Source organism: Nymphaea colorata, unplaced genomic scaffold, assembly GCF_008831285.2.
Source record: "Nymphaea colorata isolate Beijing-Zhang1983 unplaced genomic scaffold, ASM883128v2 scaffold0153, whole genome shotgun sequence".
NCBI lineage: Eukaryota > Viridiplantae > Streptophyta > Magnoliopsida > Nymphaeales > Nymphaeaceae > Nymphaea > Nymphaea colorata.
In genome coordinates, this window is record NW_022204659.1 from 43,405 (window position 1) to 49,825 (window position 6,421).

The window sequence follows — 6,421 nt, forward strand, 5'->3', positions numbered from 1 at the left end:
TATACCTAAGGCGCATCAATCACTCTTTCATCATGGGCAGTAAAAGAGGAAAAAGGTCGTATGTAATTCGATATTGGAAAAATGCCTATTGGATGGAATAAACTTTTTGAACTTTGAGATCCCTAGGGATCTCTTGTACACGCAGGAATGCCTTCTTTATATTATATTATATATTATATGGCCTTATATGGCCCAACCGGCCATAGGCCGCGCTAATGAGATGATAAAATGGGTACAAAATTCTACTCTACAAAAGCATACAATACATCAATCAAATAATATATTATATAGGTATAGGGCTATACGGACTCGAACCGTAGACCTTCTCGGTAAAACAGATCAAACTGATTATTATCGAAATGATTCGAACTGTTTCAAAGACCCAACATGCATTTTTGTGCATTGGGCTCTTTCATCAACTGATGGATCAATCAGTTAGTCCACCATATTTTATCTTTATATGAAGATAACGAGATGGCTCCATGTGCTCTGATTCTTTATTTATATTCTGATCCAGGAGCAATACCAAAGTGTTTCAAAGGATTACCTTGACGTAGGTCTGTCTTAGGCCTAGATCAACCTCAATAGAGTCCCTGTCGTTCCGCTTCAAGCGTAAAATATGATACTTCATACACCTCAAAGTTCATAGGACAAAAGGAGGTTATTTTGAGGTCCCTATTAACTCATTAGGCCTAACATTGAATTAACTGGGTATTCACCTTATCAATGATAAAATCAATGGTTGGTTCTATTTCGTATCCGAATTGGAACTGAATCGAACCCAATACTTGTCAGGCTATTGTTCTCTTGTTCTCTCGAATCAATGGAGTAAGACATCAATCTTTCATTTCAATAAGAGAAGATCAATTTCTTTGATTGCATGATGAACTCCCCTGAAAAGCATTGGCGCACGTGTAAACGAGGTGCTCTACCAACTGAGCTATAGCCCTTGTGATAGATATCTTATCATATAGATCATTTCTTGTCAAGAAAGATATTACATGATCTAACACGATACCCTAATCCGTTTCCTGCCAAGGATTGATATTGCTTAGAAGCCATATTCCATCTATAATAAATAATAAATACCCGATACGATGCGCTCTATTCTTTCTCTTTGTGATGATAAATGACCTACTTAACCCAGTGGTTAGAGTATTGCTTTCATACGGCGGGAGTCATTGGTTCAAATCCAATAGTAGGTAGAACTTATTAGGTACCGGAGTCAATGAATGGCATCTAATAAGTTTTTCTACCCCCTTTTCTTTTATTGATTTTGTATCTTTCCCTTATTCCTATCCCGCTCACTACTCTTGTTCGTTACATCAATCAGATTGATTCTACTTGATTGTACGGAATCCAATATGGTGTATAAACAGAACTTTTGATTCTTATGGATTATGTGGATCAGCTAGTACGATAGATCAGCTAGTACGAAATAGCATTGATAGCCTCTACTCGTGCCCTAGCTCGTCTGAGAGCTAAATTCGCCTCAATTACTTGTCTCTTGCCTTCTGCTTTACTCAAGTTAGCTTCAGCTATTTCAAGAGTTCGCTGAGCTTCTTGCGGATCAATGTCACTACCCTTCTCCGCATCATTGACTAATATGGTGATTTCATTATTGCCTATTCTGGCAAACCCCCCCATCAGAGCCATCGTTAACCATTGGTCGTCGAGGCGTATTCTTAAAATACCAATATCTACGGCCGTGGCAACAGGGGCGTGGTTTGGTAATACGCCGATTTGGCCACTATTAGTAGATAAAATGATTTCTTTCACTTCTGAATCCCAAATAATTCTATTAGGAGTCAGTACACAAAGATTTAGGGTCATTTCTTCAATTTGCTCTCTACTTCTAAGTTCATAGCCTTCGCGGTAGCTTCATCGATATTACCTACCAAATAAAAGGCCTGCTCGGGAAAACTATCTAATTCTCCGGAAAGGATCAGTTGAAACCCCCTAATTGTTTCTGCGAGACCAACATATTTCCCTGGAGAACCAGTAAATACTTCTGCTACGAAGAAGGGTTGTGATAAGAAACGTTCAATTTTTCGCGCTCTTGCTACGGTTAAACGATCCTCTTCGGATAATTCGTCCAGTCCAAGAATAGCTATAATGTCCTGAAGTTCTTTGTAACGTTGTAAAGTTTGCTTAACTCTTTGCGCAGTTTCGTAATGTTCTTCGCCAACAATCCGAGGTTGGAGCATAGTTGACGTTGAATCTAAAGGATCTACTGCTGGATAGATACCTTTGGCAGCTAATCCTCTTGATAGTACGGTAGTAGCATCTAAATGTGCAAATGTCGTGGCAGGAGCAGGATCAGTCAAATCGTCCGCAGGTACATAAACTGCTTGAATGGAAGTTATAGATCCCTCTTTAGTAGAAGTAATTCTTTCTTGCAAAGAACCCATTTCTGTACTCAGGGTAGGCTGATAACCCACGGCGGAAGGCATTCTACCTAATAAGGCAGATACTTCTGACCCCGCTTGAACGAAGCGAAAGATATTGTCAATAAATAGAAGTACGTCTTGTTCATTAACATCACGGAAATATTCCGCCATGGTTAGGGCAGTCAAACCGACTCTCATACGAGCTCCCGGGGTTCATTCATCTGTCCATATACTAGAGCTACTTTAGATTCTGCAATATTTTCTTCATTAATCACCCCGGATTCTTTCATTTCCATGTAAAGATCATTTCCTTCACGAGTGCGTTCTCCTACTCCGCCGAATACGGATACACCCCCATGAGCTTTGGCAATGTTGTTGATTAATTCCATGATGAGTACTGTTTTACCCACTCCGGCTCCCCCGAATAGTCCGATTTTTCCCCCACGCCGATAAGGCGCTAAAAGATCCACCACTTTAATGCCCGTTTCAAAGATTGATAATTTGTATCTAATTGTGTAAAAGCGGGTGCGGGTCTATGAATAGGAGATGTTGTGCGAGTATCTACAGGACCTAAATTATCAACAGGTTCTCCAAGAACATTGAAAATTCGTCCTAGAGTGGCTCCACCGACTGGAACACTTAGAGGAGCTCCCGTGTCAATCACTTCCATTCCTCTCGTCAGCCCATCTGTAGCACTCATAGCTACAGCTCTAACTCGATTATTTCCTAATAATTGCTGTACCTCACAAGTCACATTAATTTCCTGACCTGCGGTATCTCGACCCTTAACTACCAAAGAGTTGTAAATATTAGGCATCTTCCCCGGGGAAAAAGCTACATCCAGTACTGGACCAATGATTTGAGCGATACGTCCCTGATTTTTTCCACAAGTGTTGAAACTCCGAGACCAGAAGTAGTAGGATTGTTCTCATAAAAAACTGAACTATGTCTAAAGTTTTTGCGAATATTACCGAACCGAAAATGTACGATAGCAAGTTGATCGGTTAATTCAATAAGAAATGGGAGTTAGCGCTCGATTTTGTTGGTACTATTCAATCGAATCCAATTCAATCGCTTACTGATTTGATTCAATGAATGAATTTTCAAGTTCACCCAACCCAATCGATATTCGAAATATCGAGTACGAGTAGGTAAATAAGGATCATGAGGAAGTCTTTCATTTATCTATCATTAGAAAGAGAAACAATCCCATCTAGAATTATATATATATGGATATATATAATGTATGGAATTCGAACCCGAACTTGATTTATGAGTCATTATTGATATCTCATCCGCTGATCTTCCTTATTTTTTTATTTTCGCCTAGTCTTCTTTCCATTTTGTATTCTGTATATTTTTCACATATACGATATACATATACAACATATATCACTGTCAAGAGTCAATTTTTTATTATATTAATTGGTTTGTTTAGTAGATAAAATAGATAAAAAAACGAAAAAAAGCAGAAGGAGACCAATTAGGAACTTGAGAAAAAGGGGTTGGGTTGCGCCATACATATGAAACAGTATACAATAATGATACATTTGACGAATCAAATACTATGGTCCACTAATGAAGCATTTCAATTTCTAATTAGTTGATATTAGTTGAGAATTTTGTCAGGGATTGCTGTGAAAGGTTTCATTCACGCCTAATCCATGTCGAGTAGACCCCGGTTGTTGTGAGAATTCTTAATTCATGAGTTGTGGGGAGGAACTTATGTCACCAAAAACAGAAACTAAAGCAAGTGTTGGATTCAAAGCTGGTGTTAAAGATTACAGATTGACTTATTACACTCCTGATTATGAAACCCTTGCTACTGATATCTTGGCAGCATTCCGAGTAACTCCTCAACCTGGAGTTCCGCCTGAGGAAGCAGGAGCTGCGGTGGCTGCCGAATCTTCCACTGGTACATGGACAACTGTGTGGACCGATGGACTTACCAGCCTTGATCGTTACAAAGGACGATGCTACCACATCGAGCCTGTTGCTGGGAGGAAAATCAATATATTGCTTATGTAGCTTATCCTTTGGACCTTTTGAAGAAGGTTCTGTTACTAACATGTTTACTTCCATTGTGGGTAATGTATTTGGGTTCAAAGCCCTACGAGCTCTACGTCTGGAGGATCTGAGAATTCCTCCTGCTTATTCTAAAACTTTCCAGGGCCCACCTCATGGAATCCAAGTTGAGAGAGATAAATTGAACAAGTATGGTCGTCCCCTATTGGGATGTACTATTAAACCAAAATTGGGGTTATCCGCAAAGAACTATGGAGAGCGGTTTATGAGTGTCTCCGTGGTGGACTTGATTTTACCAAGGATGATGAAAACGTGAACTCCAACCGTTTATGCGTTGGAGAGACCGTTTCTTATTTTGCGCCGAAGCTATTTATAAAGCGCAGGCCGAAACAGGTGAAATTAAAGGACATTACTTGAATGCTACTGCAGGTACATCCGAAGAAATGATCAAAAGGGCGGTATGTGCCCGAGAGTTGGGAGTTCCTATCGTAATGCATGACTACTTAACAGGGGGATTCACCGCAAATACTAGCTTGGCTCATTATTGCCGAGACAATGGCCTACTTCTTCACATCCACCGCGCAATGCATGCAGTTATTGATAGACAGAGGAATCATGGTATTCACTTCCGTGTACTAGCTAAAGCGTTGCGTATGTCTGGGGGGGATCATATTCACTCTGGTACCGTAGTAGGTAAACTGGAAGGGGAACGAGATGTCACTTTGGGCTTTGTTGATTTACTACGTGATGATTTTATTGAAAAAGACCGGAGTCGCGGTATTTATTTCACTCAAGATTGGGTATCTATGCCAGGTGTTCTGCCCGTGGCTTCAGGGGTATTCACGTTTGGCATATGCCTGCCCTGACCGAGATATTTGGGGATGATTCCGTGCTACAGTTCGGTGGAGGAACTTTGGGACACCCTTGGGGAATGCACCTGGTGCAGTAGCTAATAGGGTAGCTTTAGAAGCGTGTGTACAAGCTCGTAATGAGGGACGTGATCTTGCTCGTGAAGGTAATGAAATTATTCGTGAAGCTAGCAAATGGAGTCCTGAACTGGCTGCTGCTTGTGAGGTATGGAAAGAGATCAAATTTGAATTCGAAGCAATGGATGTCTTGTAATTCAGTGATTCGGATTCCCGTTCGTTCCACCAATTAAAATTAAACTCGGCCCAATCTTTTACTAAATAAAAGGATTGAGCCGAACCAACTAAAGAATAAGGCTCCTATGTATTTGCATATATCAATATGTACATACGTATGCTATGCAGTATGCAAGCAAGATCTAAAATTAAAATCTTCTCTTTAAAACTAAAGAGTTCAATCTTTCTATTGTTGGATCCATAATGAACCCATGGATCCTCGGATTGGCGGATCATTTGATATTCTCTCTAGTTGTGGACTATAGATCAAGCTAAGGGTCACAACTCCTTCTACTCATCCCGTATATTGTCCTTTTCGTTCCATGTTTCAATAGAAACTAATATTCATAATATATACAAAAATTATTCAGAGGAGGAACAGATCTTTCTTTCTATCTTTCTAATGAGTATTTGTCTACGACATGGGAGAAAAACCTCTGTTTTAATTGATCTTTATTTAATTTATTATTGAAGTGAAGAAAAGATTCCATTATATCATATATAGTGATAGTGTAGTGAGTGATACTCCGGCTTCCATAAGACAAAAAAGGAATCATTTCTTTCAATACTCACTTCTTATTATTAGTATTAGAGTATGAGATAATAATCCTAAGAATTGGATCCATATGCTTATTCCGATCGGAAATGAAATAGTAGATTATTCAGCGAATGACTATTCATATATTGTATTGTATTTCCAAACAGGAGGCGGAGGGCTTTATGGAAAAATGGTGGTTAAATTCAATGTTGTCTAATGAGGATTTAGGGCGCAGGTGTGACTAAGTGCGAGTCTTGGCCCTATTGGAAAATACCAGCGGGAGTGAAGAACCCATTATAAATGATAGTGAGAAAAACGTTAATAGT

At 39.5% G+C, this 6,421-nt stretch overlaps 2 pseudogenes; one reads left to right on the forward strand and one right to left on the reverse strand.

The window, feature by feature from the left end:
* Positions 1-1,693: 1,693 nt before the first annotated feature.
* Positions 1,694-3,293, reverse strand: LOC126409389 (ATP synthase subunit beta, chloroplastic-like; annotated as a pseudogene).
* A 482-nt stretch (positions 3,294-3,775) lies between these two features.
* On the forward strand, positions 3,776-5,755 carry LOC126409390 (ribulose bisphosphate carboxylase large chain-like; annotated as a pseudogene).
* Positions 5,756-6,421: the final 666 nt, after the last annotated feature.